The sequence below is a fragment of the Caloenas nicobarica genome, chromosome 5 (genome assembly GCF_036013445.1).
Source record: "Caloenas nicobarica isolate bCalNic1 chromosome 5, bCalNic1.hap1, whole genome shotgun sequence".
Lineage (NCBI taxonomy): Eukaryota > Metazoa > Chordata > Aves > Columbiformes > Columbidae > Caloenas > Caloenas nicobarica.
This window is the reverse complement of record NC_088249.1, coordinates 31,008,758-31,025,227: the sequence shown is the minus strand read 5'-3', so window position 1 is coordinate 31,025,227 and position 16,470 is coordinate 31,008,758.

The following is a 16,470-nucleotide window of genomic DNA, read 5'->3' as shown; positions in this document are numbered from 1 at the left end:
GGAACTGGCTGATGTAATTGCCAAACCACTTTCCACGATATTTGAAAAGTCATGGCAGTCAGGTGAAGTCCCTGCTGACTGGAAAAAGGGAAACGTTGCACCCATTTTTTAAAAGGTTAGGAAAGACCCTAGAATCTATCAACCTGTCAACCTCACCCCTGTACCTAGAATGATCATGAAACAGATCCTCCTTGTAGCTGTGCTAAGGCACATGCAGCACAGGGAGGTGATTTGAGACAGCCAGCATGGCTTCACCAAGGGCAAGTCCTGCCTGACCAACCTAGTGGCCTTCTATGATGGAGTGACTATGATGGAGTGGTCAAGAGCTACAGATGTCATGTATCTGGAATTCTGTAAGGCCTTTGACATGGTCCCGCACAACATCCTTCTCTCTAAACTGGAGTGATATGGATTTGCTGGGTGAACTGTTTGGTAAATGAGGAATTGGTTGGATGGCTGTGGTCAACAGCTCAATATCCAGATAGAGACTGGTGACAAGTGGTGTCCTTCAGTGGTCCATATTGGGATCAGTACTGTTTAATATCTTCATCAGTGACATACACAGTGGGATTGAGTGCATTCTCAGCAAGTTTGCAGATGACACCAAGCTGACTGGTGCAACTGGCATGCCTAAGAGATGGGATGCCAGTCAGAGGAGCCTGGACAAGCTCAAGAAATGGGCCCGTGTGAACCTCATGAGGTTCAACAAGGCCAAGTGCAAGGTCCTGCACTTAGATAGGGGCAAGAAGGACTTCGGAGTACTGCTGGATGAAAAAATGGACATAAGCGGCCTTTCAAAGTCTGTCACCATCTTTCTTACAAGCCCCTTTTAAGTACTGAAAGGCTGCAGTAAAGTCTCCCCAGAGCCTTCTCCTCTCCTGCCTGAACAACACCAGCTCTCTGAGCTTGTCCTCACAGGAGAGTACTCCATCCCTCTCATCACTTTTCTGTCCCTCCTCTGAACCCGCTCCAACAGGTCTTTCTTGTACTTGGACTCCAGAGCTGGACACAGTATTCCAGGTAGGGTCTCACCAGAGCAGAGTAGAGAGGCAGAGTCACCTCCCTTCACCTGCTGGCCTCACTTCTTTTGATGCAGCCCAGGAGACAGTTGGCTTTCTGGGCTGCGAGGGCACGTGGCCAGCTCATGTTCAGCTTTTCATCCATCATTCATATAAGCTGAAGGGGTTTTGTCAGAAATCCTCTGACTGTTCTTTATCAAGCTTGTATTGAAATCAATGAAGTTTTCTTTCTATATGTTCATTTACTCTTGTCTGCTTTTTTAAATGAGTATTCAGATAATCCAGTCTTATTGCAAAACACACATTCATCTATTTAGTGTGTTTTGGTTATCAAGATTGAAACAAATCTTAGCAATTTAAAATCTTGCAACATAGATATTTTTTCTCCTATAGAAGCAATCTTTTCTGATTTAAAGAAAACAAAACAAAACAAAACAAAACAAAAGGATCAAAAGGAGCTGAATGCAGCATTGCAGTCAAGTAGAAACTTCTAAAACTAATATTTTCTGATTAATTATTTTGCTAAATTCTGTGATATAGTGGGATAGATCAGTCAATTTTACCAACATGACTAACCCTGAATTGCCTAGTAATTTCAAATTGTTATTCCCAGAAGAAAAAAAAAATCCTCCATTCCTTAAGTTCTCATTGCCTAAGGGGAAATTTCAAGGAATATGAAGTGGTTAGACATTTAATGTCCAAAAAACAATGGAAACATCAGTGATTATTTCTTAAATCCTGTCTGTGCTTTTGAAAATCTAAAGGTCTTGGTTTTTTCTCTCATGTAAATAGGCCTGTGGACCATTAGCCATAATTTACCTAAATAATTGTAAGTGCAATATTTTTTAATATTAAAAATTAAAGATCTTATCCTGTTGCTTGAATGAAGTATTTTAAGTACTTGTTGAAGGAGATTTAACCTAATGTTACAACACAGTTTCATTTTTGCTTCACAAGTTTTTCCTTAATTAACATAGTTGGCGCTTGTTCAGGATAAAAGGTATCTCTTTGCAAAGACTCATGAGACAAAGGAAAAGATCTCAAGTAATACATTATTCTCTGAAATATTCCTGAACAAGAGTTAATTATCCTTAATACCGTGTTTAGAAAATTTCTGGGAAATCCTTTATTTTATATACAATTTAATTAATTACAACAGCTATATACATATATATATGCAGGTGTAGCTCATCATTCTCTTAGTCCATGGACCATCCTTTGGAAAAGCTCATTTAAGTTCACTTATCACACATCTAGTACATCTCATGACCACTGTTTGCGGGTTAAAGACATCAACTTCAAAGTTGTCAGGCGCCACTCAAAGAAACTAGCTCTGGTTCCATCACCACTGTCTTGATCTGAAAGACACTTATTAGACACTGTTAGTATGGAAATTAACATAATGCAGTTCAGTCTTGACTATTTTCACCTAAAATGAAATCCCCTTGAGGTACACATCGAACTTCTCCATCTTTAAGCATCACCCACCAGGTGCTACCAGGACTTTGGGCAAAAACAATCCCATGAATGGGCTTGCCTTTGCCTGAGGTAGGAGTGACCCAAACTGCCTTTCCTAACATACTTTTCATGTGTACTACAGGGACTTTATCTCCTTCTACAGTACGTAGAATTTCTGATTGTGCAGGCCTGGCTCAATTAGTTGATCCTCTAATGTTGAACAACCAAGTGGCTTTTGCTAAATGTCAATCCCAGTTTTTAAAGGTTCCACCACCCAGCGCTTTTAGTGTAGTTTTTAACAAACCATTGTACCTTTCAATTTTCCCAGAAGCCTGTGCATGATATGGAATGTGATATACCCACTCAATAACAAGTTTTTTGGCTCAGTTGTCTATAAGACTGTTTTTGAAATGAGTACCATTGTCAGATTCAATTCTTTCTGGCGTACCATGTCACAAAAGGACTTGCTTTTCAAGGCCCAAGATCGTATTTCGGGCTGTAGCATGGGGTACAGCATATGTTTCCAACCATCCAGTGGTTGCTTCTACCATTGTAAGTACATACCGCTTACCCTGACAAGTTTGTGGAAGTGTAATATAATCAATCTGCCAAGCCTCTCCATACTTCTACTTTAACCATCACCCCCCATACCATACAGGCTTTAACCTTTTAGCTTGTTTGATTTCAGTGCAAGTGTCACATTCATGTGACCTGTGAAATAGTGTCCATAGTTAAGTCCACCCCTCGATCACAAGCCCATTTATAGGTTGCATCCCTACCTTGATGCCCTGAAGCATCATGGGCCCACTTTGCTAAGAAGAGTTCACCTTTATGTTGCCAGTCCAAATCCACTTCAGCTACTTGAATCTTAGCAGCTTGATCCGCTTGTTGGTAGTTTCGATGTTCCTCATTGGCTTGACTTTTAGGCACATGAGCATCTACATGATGAACTTTCACAGGCAGGCTCTCTAGCCGAGCAGCGATGTCTTGCCACAGTGTGGCAGCCCAAATGGGTTTACCTCTGTGTTGCCAGTTGTTTTTCTTCCATTACTGTAGCAACCCCCACAAGGCGTTTGCCACCATCCATGAGTCAGTATAAAGTATTGGCCACTTTTCTCATTCAGCAATGTCCAAGGCCAGCTGGATGGTTTTCACTTCTGCAAATTGACTAGATTCACCCTGTCCTTCAGTGGCTTCTGTCTCTCGTCGTATGGGACTCCACACAGCAGCTTTCCACCTTCGATGTTTACCTACAAGGTGGCAGGATCCATCTGTGAACAGGGCATACCGCTTTTCAGTCTCTGAAAGGGTATTATACGGTGGTGCTGCTTCAGCATGTGTTACTTCCTTCTCCTCTGGGGACATCCCAAAGTCTTTACTTTCTGGCCAGTCCGTAATCACTTCTAAGATCCCTGGGTGATTGGGACTCCCAATTCAAGCTCGTTGCGTGATCAATGCAATCCATTTACTCCACGTAGCACCGGTTGCATGATGCGTAGAGGGAACCTTCCCTTTAAACATCCAGCTCAGCACCGGCAGTCGAGGTACCAGGAGGAGCTGTGCTTCAGTACCAATCACTTCTGAAGTGGCTTGGACTCCCTCATAAGCTGCAAGTATTTCCTTTTCAGTTGGAGTATAATTGGCCTCCAATCCTCTGTATCCTCGAGTCCAAAAACCTAAGGGTCGACCTTGGGTTTCTGCTGGTGCTTTCTGCCAGAGGCTCCAGGTAGGACCGTTATCTCCGGCTGCAGTGTAGAGCAGATTTTTGACATCTAGTCCAGTCCGAACTGGTCCAAGGGCCACCGTGTGAGTTATCTCACGCTTAATTTGTTCAAAGGCTTGTCGTTGTTCTGGTCCCCACTCAAATTGGTTCTTTTTACGAGTCACTCGATGGAGAGGGCTCACAATCTGGCTGTAGTTGGGAATATGCATTCTCCAAAAACCTACAACACCCAAGAAAGTCTGTGTCTCCTTCTTATTAGCAGGTGGAGACATAGCTGAAATTTTGTTGATCACTTCCATTGGGATCTGACGCCAACCATCTTGCCATTTTACTCCTAAAAACTGGATCTCTTGTGCAGGTCCTTTGACCTTACTACGTTTTATGGCAAAACCAGCATCCAAAAGAATACGAATTATTCTCTCACCTTTCTCAAAGACTTCTTTGTCTGTGTCGCCCCATACGATGATGTCATCAACATACTGCAAGTGTTCTGGAGCGTTACCTTCTTCCAGCGTGGTTTGGATCAGTCCATGGCAGATGGTAGGACTGTGTTTCCACCCATGGGGCAAGCGATTCCACGTGTACTGGATGCCCCTCCAGGTGAAAGCAAACTGCAACCTGCATTCTGCTGCTAAAGGGATAGAGAAAAATGCATTAGCAATGTCAATGGTGGCATACCACTTAGCTGCCTTTGACTCCAGTTCAAATTGCAGTTCTAGCATATCAGGCACAGCAGCACTCAATGGTGGTGTAACCTCATTGAGGCCACGATAGTCTACAGGTAGTCTCCACTCATCACTAGACTCTACGCACTGACCAAACTGGGCTATTAAAAGGTGAGAGAGACTTACTGATCACACCCTGGCTTTCTAGTTGATGAACCAATTTCTGAATAGGGATCAAAGAGTACCGATTGGTGCAATACTGTCAACGATGCACCGTCGTGGTAGCAACTGGCACCTGCTGATCATCAACCATCAGCAGTCCTACAACAGAAGGGTCGTCTGAAACACCAGGCAAATCAGACAGCTGTTCAATTTTCTCAGTGTCCACAGACGCTATACCAGATGCCCACCTATACCCTTTTGGGTCCTTAAAATACCCTCTCCTGAGGTAGTCTATGCCAAGGATGCATGGAGCATCTGGACCAGTCACAATGGGATGCTTTTGCCAGTTTTTTCCAGTTAGGCTCATTTCAGCCTCTACAACAGTCAGTTCCTGGGATCCCTCAGTCACTCCAAAAATATTGATGGATTGTGTTCCTTTATAGTTTGAAGGAATTATCGTGCACTGAGCATCAGTGTCCACCAAAGTCTTGTACTCCTGGGGGTGTGTTGTACCAGGCCATTGTATCTGTACAGTCCAATAAACTCTGTTATCCCTTTCCTCTGCCTGGCTGGAGGCAGGGCACCTCTAATCTCTGTCTTGCACAGTCTCTGAGTGTGAATTAGAGGTTCCTTCAAGAGCATTAGAATCTCTTCTGTCCCCTTTGTAAACTGGGGCAGCCCTTTTCCTAGGAGTTTTCCCTTTTAACTCACCTACTCGTTCTCGAAGTTCTGAAGTAGGTCTTTTATGCCATTTATTCATATCTTCTCCCTGCTCACGTAGGAAGGACCACAGTGAACTTCTGGTGGTGGTCTGCCTCTGTTCTCTCTCCGGAGATTGGAAACGCCTTCTCCTAATAGTTGCAATATTGGTTCGTACAAGTCGTGAACAGTGTGTGTCTTCTCTGAGTGCTTTGATTTCTTGCAACAGCTTTTCAAACCAGTCATCAGATTTTTCACACATTTTCTCCACAATAGAGACACAAGCCCATAGAGAACCAGCAAGGCTGTCCTCAAATTCCTGGAGCTGCTCAATCATGTCAGAATCACTTTGTCTACTGCCAGTTGACAAGACCATTCCTGCCAATGACTTAGCATATGCAGGTGATGCACTTTGTACTAATTTGCACCACATAGATCATGTACACTCAATTCTATCTGGATCTATCCCCTCTTGGCTGTTTGGCCCAAAATAGATGATCTCTCGCACAGCTAATTCTCTCAGGAACTGGATACCTCTCTCCATAGTATTCCATTTCCCTGATGTGCATTGACAATCATCCTTGTGACGAAATCTTGTTTTCATAGCTGTCAGGAGTCAGGTCCAGAGAGCAGCGGAGTTGTGCTCACTTGCAATTGCCCTATCAAGGGTGGAATCCTTTGACAGAGATCCCAGCTGTTTTGCTTCTCTGCCCTCCAGTTCTATCGTTTCTGCCCCATTATCCCAGCATTGGAGCATCCAGGTTACAATATTCTTGCCATCACAACAACTATAGTCTTTTCGCAGATCTCTCAGCTCACCTGGAGAAAAGGACCGAGTAGTGGTCACTTGCTGCCTTGATGATGCCCCTTGGGATGAGTTTGGCCTGTTGCCATCATCTGCAGCATGAGTAGTCTTTCTAGTGACTTTCTTACAACTGGCAATTGATGCTGATATGGGCTCACCATCATCACAGGATGTCATGAATGGGATGGAATACTCCAATTGGTCATTTTTTGGTCACCTGACTCAGACCACTTCCCCTCGTTGCTTCCCCCAATGACCCAGGACAGTTTGGCCATTGCATATTATGAAGGAAGCCTGAGTAAGCAGGATGTTTTGTTCATAATTCATATCTTCATAGTGAGATAGTTCATTATCTATTGCAATCAAATGAAGTACATGCTCAAAAGTATACTTGCTGACTAAAACTGATCAAACATTTTGTATGAGAAAGCTTAACATTTTTCATCCAGTAAGATTGTTCTAAGATTTTCTTCTTGCTTGTTTGCACATCTATTTCCTCTTAAAATAGTTAGTCTGCAATAATGCAGATTTTGTTGACAACTTTGCTGGCATAATATTCTGCTACATTTTGCAAGTGACAAAAAATATCTTAATAATATGGCAGCTGGCTGAAAGAGCACCAGGTCAGTATTCCTGTAATTCTTAACAACACAGTTGAGAAGAGTTGTATCGTCAAGGGCTTGCATTTTTCTTCCTGACATCCTACAGTAACATGTACTGAAAAAGAATTACACGATATGTTTTCTGTTGTGGAAACTAAAGCTTCTCTTTCATAAGAAACATGAATATTAAACAAAGCATAACAGAAAAAAAAAATCTGTCATGACTCTTCTTACTTAACTCTAATTTTATCCAAGGCCTCAGCTTCCCTTTTTGGGGACATTAGCAAATTGTCTTTGAATACATACTTAGCACAACTGATAAAATATGTAAAATTACTGTATACATTTGTTCTTGAGATATTCAGCAAAAAAAAATAGTACACTATGGAAAAATGCATAGATAATAACATAATAGGAGAAAGGGCACAAGTTTCAAAGATGCCATGACAGATCGTCAAGTACTCTGTGTATAACATGGAGTGGGCTTCAATGGTTTCACTTCATCCTGTTTTGTAGAGTCAGCTTGTGTGCTACATATGCAAAACCACATAAAAATGCAGCTGGAGCTAAGGAATACAGGTTTTTCTTAAAGTTATTTGGTGTTTCAGATATATTTGTAACTTTTGACTAAAAGGGGAAGCTGAATATATGCTGAGAATTTATAAGAGCTAAATCTATAGTGGTATTGACAAGGCTACTCCCGCAGCTTAGACCATACTTGACATTGTAGTAGATAAATATGCTGGATTTCAATTTACTTTAAATATATTAAAGCATAAAAATGCACAATAATCAAAGTTGGGAAACATACCAGGTGTACATCCAGAAGACAGTTTTATTCAACTGAACAGACACTCTAAAAATGCTGGGCGATTACAAAGCTGTGGAAATATTTTATTTCACATAAAGAGAGATGATAATTTCTTAATTGTTTTACATGAAATGTGGTTAACATAATTACATCTATTGTTTTTCTTATTCTTAGATTGTGCCCATCACTATAACATCTGGAAACCTGATTACTTTCATGGCATGGTTTGTTTCTTCAATCGTTTAGGTATTTATGTGATTATGATTTTCATTAATAAAGAAGTAGTCTGTGGGGAAACATAAAAAAGGCAGTCAGTACAATGAATAAGTTGCACATAAAATGCCCTCAGTACATACAAATAAACTGCACATAATACAGCTGCCTTTCTTTACTGAGTTCAGAGCCATCGGTATTGTAAAGGTTCAAAGGCAAAACAGTCACCTACTTGCTACACTCACATCTAATAAAATTGTTCTCTGCTAACAATCACATCAGACCTAATTATAATCACCTCTTCTCTAACACCAACTCTTTATAACTAACACAGTGTTCATCTCCTAAAGGATAAAATGTACTTTACTGTGCCTTTTTCTTGATTAAGATGGTAGATTTTCAGCTACCTTCAGGGCTGCTATAAATTCTGCATTACAGATGAGAAAAGATAGGAAAGATGTAGCCTAAATATCTCCTTCTTCTAAAAAGAGAAAAATCATCCTTCCCCCCCCAAAAAAAACCCACCACAAAGAAAACAAACAAACAAACTAAAAACCCAATAAACCCCAACCAAACTCTTACTGCTTAGGAACAACTAAATGAAAAGAGGAAATATGCATTTTATACCTACATGCACATCTCTTAGGTGGCAGCCCAACTTTCTTGCAGTTTTCAAATAACCTGACAGCTAGCATCAATGTTAACATGAACATTTCCTACTAAGCTCTCTTCATTCTTCAATATTGTGGGACTGCTTGAAGAGTTTTTATTTTTATTTAGATAGCTAGATATTTGTTCCTATGATTTATACTATTTCTCCTATGTGTGTTAAGAACTCCAACTGTCTCAATAAGCTTTCCGTGCCTTTCATCAATCACTAAAGATGAAAGAAAAAGAAAAACACAAAAGAATGGTTTCTAAATCCTCTAGTCCTGTCATCTTTTAAGTCTCTTCACTGTAATCAACCCCATATATACTACTGCTTTGATGTAGTTGTTTCTTACTAAATGTGAGACAACATTCATCATACACATAAAGGGACTGCATGATTATCTGGAGTTTTTTCAGCTGAAGATCTTTTCTTATGGGAAGAAGAAGTTAAGAACATAAAGTATAGTCACTGGCCCACTGATTCTTTCAAAGTAAAGATACCCTGGCAGTCTGAATGCCAGTGACATTCCTACCAGTAGAGTAAAACAAACAAACAAAAACCAAACAAAAACCAAACCAAACCCAGCTTAGAAAATAAATGGTTCTAGGTTTGCATTGGAAAATCACTATGTTGCTTATATGCTTCCAAAAGATTTAATTAAATTTAATATTCTTTCATTGCTTACAAAAAAAGCTTGTGATCCTACAATATTCATTTTTTTTGGATTAACATTTTGAAAACTTGTCTAACTTTGCTTTTGTTGAAAGATTACTTTCAAACCTTCAACAATCACCCAGCTAGCACTTAAAACTCCTGCTTTGAGTGGCTACATGGCTTCTATCGTGAGCATATATTTATCTTCACAATGCAGATGTCAGAGAAGAAAGCATTAACATCTCACTTTATTAATGGAAGACTAGCACACAGAGAAGTTATTCAAAGAGAGCTGAACCTTTGCATCTTATAGTAGTGTTATAGGCCAAGAAACATTATTCACATTCCAGTTAATAACAACTAGTATAACAGCTCTCTGGCCATTGACTAGATAATTCTTACTGATATTGTGGAGTTGTTTAATATCACTTGATCAGAAGTGATTTTACTCTAAGCTACACATATATAGCTATATATGACAGTCTGTAATTTTCATTGACCTTTGAGGAGCAAAAAAATAGTGCTGTAGAAACAGTCCTTTATTCTTTACCATCACACAGAAATTTATGTAGTAAATAAAGTAAATTATTAGCTTTTCATACTGAATTTTTGGGTATGTAGTTCATGTTTTCTTTTTTTTCTGTAGTCAGTCAAAATCCATGTATAATTTTTTAATACAAATTTGTATTAGCATTGTGTATGGAGGTGGACTGTGCTTTTAGCTTAAATTTAAAAATTCATCTATATATGTCATGTTCTCATATATTGTATTTGGTGGCAATGTTTTGGCAGTGGGAGGAGCAGAGATGTCTTGTGAGGGAGGAGATTGGGGGCCATCCTGTGCCAGATACAGCTGGTTCCAGCCATCTCCACAATGGACCCACTAGAGGGGAAAGCTGAGCCCAGCAGCCAAGTATGTGGTGCTTGTGAAAACATTTAGGAAAGGTCAGAGGAGTAGGAGGGATGGAACAAGGGAATGAGGGAACACAGGTATATGAGATGCTACAAGGACGCTGAGGTACACACCCAAAGGGGCTGCAGCCCATGGATGAATCCATGCCAGGGGCAGTACAGCCCTGAAGACACTGCAACCCATGAAAGATATATGCTGGAGCATAAGAAACAAACAAGAAGGAAAGAGGAAGAGAGAAACTGCTGCATCCTGACCCTGATCAACTGCACCAGCTGTTGCATTACTGAAGAGACTGAATGTGACCTGTGGTGATAACAAGTCAGTGATGGGAGTAAAGCTGAGCATAGGAAGCAGGGAGGAGAGTTGTCTGGCCCTAAGTGCTCAAATGTTTGTTTCCTTTATTTCCCAGTACCTAAATCAGTAACTAAATATTTGTTGCTAATAAGTTAACTTAAATTCCTCAAGTCAAGTTTGTTTGGGCTGCAACAGAATCTGGTGAGTGATTTCCATGTCTTTATTTCAACCCATGAGTTTTCTTACTCCTGTTCTATTTTCTTGCCCATCCTGCTGGGGGTGGACAAGGAGTAAGCAAGCAACTGTGTGGATGCTCAGCTGCCAGTTGGGGTCAACCCACCACGTATGTAGAAGTGAAGATGATTCATAAACAATAGCATATATTTACCTGGTTTTTGTTGGTTGTTTTTTTTTTTTTTTTTCAAAAATAGCTAGGAAGGCAGTCCTTGATTAATATTGTTTCTGTGTGAATGGAACATGCTTTTAAGTGTACGTTTCAGAAATAAAAAGCAGATTAATTTGCTGCATATTGCCATATAAATAAGGCACTGCAATAGAATTGATAAAATATTAGACCTAAACCCATATTTAACTATATAGTATTTGTTTACTAAAGGTAATAATGTTTTTATGGTGACATCACCCAGAATTATTCACCCTGCTCCCCATGTTTTTCAATGTCTCTCTCTTAATCTCTAATGCGGTGCATCACATCTGAAATCAGTTCACCCATTCAGCACATCTTTTATTCTTTTCCATAAGCTTCCTAATTGCTGAGGACAGACAGCAGAGTAAATATATAACAGAGGAGTGAAGACAATTTTTTCTTCCAATGTTCTGTATAGCATCATTTTTGCTGGTACTTTTCAATGTCTGACCTTTAAACTGACAGGATGTTCACCACTGAAGCTTTTTAAAGACAGCTATCTCATCTCAGAAAAATGGAAGCCAGGCATTCAAGACTGACTTGTATTTGTCTCTGAATCAAACTGTCATTTTTGCTCTGTTTGTGTCTGTTATCAAGTCTGGACAAGCAGTTATTATTCAGGTTAGCTCATACAACGTTGGATTTTACAGAATGTCCTTGAGAGTTAATGCAGCCAGTTTATGCAAGTGCAATTCATGTATATAAGTGAGTTATACAGAATCTTGGAAGCTAGCAGTGCTAATAAACATTTAATTTACAACCCATACAATCCTTTTAACTTCGCAAAGTGCTTCATGTACCCATCTATTTCTCCTAATTTATTATAATCCCTGTTTAGCACGCTCCATGGTGTAAGAACCAGGACTAAAGTATGAACAGTTCATGATTCAGAAGGAAAAAAATTAGGATTTCAAGCTGAATATTTAGTCCAAGTGTTTAGTAAGTGGACAAAACCCCACCAAAACAAATCTAAGCAAACATAAAGGTGCATCAACATCCCTTTATCATTGAAATGAACATAAATGATGGAGGCCAAGGAACTCACTCCATCATTGCAATAACGGGAAATTAGGTCACTCATACTGATATAATGAGGCTGAACTACAAAACTTTTCTAAGTAGCAGAAGAATCATGTACTATTATATGTTTACATAATTCAGAACCAAATAAATAGACAGAATCAATCCAGAATCCAGTTTTCAGCTACATACTCTAGGTCAGACATCAGGAACCAGTCTGCTAACAATCTAATAATTTTAAAAGCACAAGTGTTATATTGTACTTTGTTTCAAATAGATTTTTTTTTTTGAGAGTTTAGTGTCTGTTCTCTCTCTATTTTTTTTTTTTTTAGTGGAAGGATAATGCACTAATGACTGCATGTAATTTCAGCACTGATCTACCCTGTCTATGACAGTGGACAAGGTGTTCCTAAATAATCATTGCAGATGGCACAGTAGGATTTTAAAACCACCTTGTTAAAGCATGCAAACAGATGAAAATGGATTTCAACATATATGTAGGATGTTTTAATCTAAAGACCCTATTACCTGCTAGGATTTGAGTTGAGAAAACTGTATTCGTTCTCAAAAAAAGTTAGAAAAGCTGATTCTCATGCATTCCATGGCTTCACAACACTGACAAATAGTATGAAATATAAATAAATTTAAAGCTGTAACCATGGAATGACCTAATATTCAAGATAAAATCAAGAATGATGGACTTCTGACACATTTGCAGGAATTAAAACACTTTTTCATTTACTCCAGTTTTATTGTCACTACAAAAGTAGTAGGACATTGTAACCTTAGGATTCAGAGGTGTTTTGTTTACAATCATCACTCAAATATCAGTTTCTTTTATTGCTCTTTACATGAGATGAAAAGATCATGTGAGAAAAAAATAAGAAAAGCTAAGGCTTAGCAGTATTTTTTTGAAATATTGTACTTCATAACTATAGGTATTTGGAAGGGCTAAAAATTTAATTAATTTAAAATGCTCTTCTTCATCGTGTAAAATAAGCAAAGAAGAATCTATCTGGTTTGTTTTTTTCTTAGTTGATCTCACAGTGGGATCTTCCTGCAGTATCTAGGTGTAAAATAAAGCTAGGGATGCATACCTGACACTGGATAGGATTAGATCTGCAGAAAAAACAGTGTGATAACTCTTTTCTCAAGCCCTAGAACTATAATAAAGAAGATGAGGAAGCCTAAATCACCAGTTCTCATAAAATACAGTGTCTAGAGTAAGTCATGTAGTTTTTCCTGGTAGTTTGCGTGAAACATTTGGGGTGGTAACCTCATCAGGAGTTAGAATTTTGGCTTTAAAATATAAACCGCAACAGTTTGTAACATTTACCTGATCTGAATTCTTCAGCTACCACCAATTAAGCAGACTTAATCCCTTCTCTGTCATAAAAGGAGAGGAGACTGCAAAATGAATTTTGTGAAAAAAATATTATCATAGATTGAATAGTGTCATTTATGGAAATCTCTACAATTTAAATCAGAGATCAGAGCAATTTCTGTTGGCGTTGTCATAGATCCATGATGTACCTGAACCACAGAGAAACAGGTTATGGATTTTTTTGACAATTTTTGACTGGTACTGATTAGAGGAAAAAGAAACTTTAGAAAGATGGGTTTGGAGTTACTTCAAATGGTGAAAGCATGTTTGGAACATCCTGTTTTGGCAATTTAAAATCCAAGTCCTCCTTTTTATTTAAAAGTAATTTTTCAATTTGAAAAATAAGGTAACTATATCTAACGAAAAACTATAGGACAGAAACATGGCAAAATAAATATCAGAAATATCTCAGGGTACTCCTATTAAATTCTTTTGGTTTCTTTGTTATCAAAAAAAATATTAATTTCTTGTACTGTTTCAGATGCTGCTTTTATCTCAGCCTGATCCATGGAAAGACAATTCACTGGACAAAATTGCACTGCAAAGTTCAAATGATTACTCTCACAGGCCTAAACAAGTGGACTTTGTCATGCAGAGTTAATCCTACTGCATTCCACATTTTTTTATGGTAAAGTCTGAAACATGTTGATCTCCTCAATAATCTACTGGGAATCTTTTATCCTTTTTTCATTTTTCTTGGTGAAGATGAATAAGCAATTTTGGAATTAATAACTATGAAAATCCTATGTTGTCACTAAGTGAATAAATGTTTGTCCTGTATTCATCAGTGTTCTATTTATTTTGTGTATGTACTCAGAAATCATTAGTATATAGAATAATATATTTGGAAAACATAAACAAATGAATACATGGCACAAGCTATCTTCTTGCTGGGTGAAATGACCTCCAGTCTAGCCCTAAACTTTTAGCTATTAAAATTTTGGATCTCAGACTATTGAAAATATTAATCAGTGCCAATTTTTGTGAGAGTACCTAATGCAGAGATACATGGATTCTATGTACAACAATGCCAGATAAAAGTACAATAGCCTTCCTAAATTTACTGTTTCCACCTGTCAAAAATATAGAATTGGGTGGATGTTGCAGACCCATTAAATTCTAGCTGCATACTACTGAATGAAGACTCTATCAGGAAAGATGTGCACAAAAAGGGGAAGATACTATAGCATTTTGACTCACTGAACTCAATGTAACAGATAATGATTAATGGAATTCTTTGAGTAAGTTCTCTGCTCTTCGTCTATCAGTAAACTTTTCTCTTAAATTACTGCTATATCAAAAAGAAGATCAGATAAGCAGCCTACTGATCATTCCCATAAGTAAACACAAAAACAGAATACAAAAAGTGTCTCTATTGTTTTCAAATCATCATATCAGCATATTTTCAGTATTTACTGCAAAATACTCTCAAGGGAAGTTACTATGCTTATAACCAAATAGTGACGAACAGCTTCCATGATCATGTCTCTCCAAAATAAATCTAGATATCTATCTCCTAGACTGCTCATCCCAATTCCTGTTCACAGATAATGTCAGGCTGTGGCAGTCAGGTTGTCTGAAGTGCTGTGGATGCTTTATTGCTAATTCATTTTCAGATTTGATGGTGTTCTAACTTTTCAGGCTTTCAATGGGCTTAAAATCTCAAAGCTCCTTTTTATCATATTCTTGTCAAACTTCCTTGCAGACTCTGCTTCTTTCATTTGCCTAGGTCTAGTTTTTCAGATATTACACAGTGGTGCAAACCAGAAGGATATCTGTGTATAGTGGTCTATCTCTGGGAACATACCGGTCAAATAGATGAGCTCTTGTTAAAGAGACAAATATGGATGAGCAGAGTATAATTTTAAATTATGATTCTGAATTTGCTACTGGAAATTTTCAGCTTAATTAATGAAGTAAAGGGACTACTCCAAAGCTCCTGTGTGATGCCAGTATTGCTGAAGGAAACTGAAATTTGTCTCTCTTGTAATCTCTCTCACTTACAGCCTTTTTTTTTTTAGTGCACAAATATACAAACTGTGTTTTCTAGGCTAGTGTGGTAGGCTTATTTTAATGAATGTTGGTGCAGGAATGGAAATGACCACCATTCTGAAGTTTTCTGTTATGTGGAGGTGAAGTAGCGAGGAAGTGCTTTCCAAGTATACACAAAAATGTTTATGCAAGTCAAAAAGCAAGCCAACAATTAAATGAGAAATAATTTCTTCAAAATAATAGTGGGAATCTATATAGCAATCTTCTGTTGTACCCCTAGCTGTTTAGAATGACAAACTAAAATTCTGGCTTCTTTATTGAATAGAATGCATCTGCAATAAATAGAATGTCTATACAACCAGAATAATGAAGACCTGATTTAACTACATCCTGTGTGTTCAGAAGTAGAAAGGTGAATTTCTTGCATCCATGTACTTGCTTTCTTATTTTGCAGTTGGATCCCCAGTGTACTGCTATTCCTTTCTAAGTGGTCATGTTTCTTAAGAATAAATGGTATATACAAATACTAGCTTGTTAAAGAAAAACACATTCTACTCTTGACTGTTATGGTACAATAGACATTTAAACCAATCCCCTTATCTAGCACATTTTTTGAACAGAATTTTCCTCTTCAAAGTATGCAAGGAAAGGAAAAATTAATTACCTTTATCTGATAAATATTTTAACTTAAAATTTTACAAGGTACTTGTTTTTTTCAACTTTTTCCTTTCTACTCCCGTATATCATTAGATGACCTCTACTAAAGCTTTTTATGGTTTAGCATCCTCTAGCTGTGCCAACTCAAAGTCGTACATCTCTAATAATTTTTGTTTTTCTAAAGTGCACAAGTATAAAGAAGAGACATGTGACTTTCTTTATTTTAAATGTCCAGAGCTACGTAATTCCCTATGTATCAATTGGCTGGAGAGAGTAGCCAAAGCCTGTTTTTATTTAATATTGTATTATGAGTCTTCTTT